Source organism: Olea europaea, unplaced genomic scaffold (genome assembly GCF_002742605.1).
Source record: "Olea europaea var. sylvestris unplaced genomic scaffold, O_europaea_v1 scaffold1941, whole genome shotgun sequence".
Lineage (NCBI taxonomy): Eukaryota > Viridiplantae > Streptophyta > Magnoliopsida > Lamiales > Oleaceae > Olea > Olea europaea.
The window spans coordinates 26,629-27,863 of NW_019237247.1; positions in this window are offsets into that span (position 1 = coordinate 26,629).

Consider the following 1,235-nt stretch of genomic DNA (forward strand, 5'->3'; position numbering starts at 1 on the left):
ATGACTCCCCTCTTCTCAAAATGGTGACCTACCCCAGATCAGAAAATGACTTATACAACTTGTTTTCAGATGTATAAACTGACAATTGCATACGATTATGGTCCTCAAATTTCCAGATCAGAATTTTTTTTTTCATTCTGATTATGGTCCTCAAAAAATTTTCGATCTGGTTTGTTCTATGGAGATGCTTGATTCTCTCAAGAATAGTAAATAGGGATCTCAAATGCAGCTGAACAACACAGTCATATGTTCTAACCCAAGGAGATGTCTCCTAAAGATTATTCACTTCCAAACATTGCCACACTACCTTCCGCTGAAACCCAAATAAATTCACTTGGCCCATATCAGCACCAGCCCTCATTTACCTCAAATTCTGTTTGAGCTCTACCAATACTTCAAGCTCTTGATATAACTGCTTCGTGCTTGCAACAAACTTCTCCATTTTGTGAACCTAAGATAGAGAGAGAGAGAGGGAATGGAGGTGGGGATAATATTAAATTACTATTCTGCCCTTTTAAAACTGAGTAAAATATGGTCAAATTCAAATTTCTCAGTCAATTGACGGAAAATTAGACAGATTCCATCCAAAAGGTTCTCCGCTGCAACGTTTCGAAAGGTTTGGGGTGACCGTTGCAACAAATTAAAGATTTGGGGAAAGTCTGCTAACTTTTTAAAGGTTTGGAGCCTCTGTCGCAATTTTCCCTTAATTAAATTTTTTTATTGTTTTTACTAATAACAACTAAGAGCCTGTTTGGCAATCATTATAGTAGAAAAAAAAAGAGTTTTAAATAGTGATTTTTATAAGAATGTGTGATTAAAAAATAGAAAAAAAAATTTGATATACGTATATGTAGAATATTTTTTATATGAATATATGATTGAAAATGACCCTACAGCAACAATAAAATAAATCAATGGTTGTCAAACAAGATCTAAATCAGATCATCTTTTCTAGAAAGAGTCAACATAGTACTTGTACTGTTGTACTCTATGTAGTCAGTATGGCAAGTAGAAAATTGGCTCTAATTGACCCATGACAGTCAAGAACGAAGGTGGCCGAAGAAATCAGTCTACAATCAAGAACGAGTTGAGGACGGGGATCATGGTCCTTGTTCCATTTATATTTATAAAAAAATAGTAATAATAAAAAATAAATTCAAGGTGTGCCATATTCATAAATAAATAAATAGGGATTGGGGTATCCCCCTCCCCCCCCCCCCCCCCCCCCCCCCACG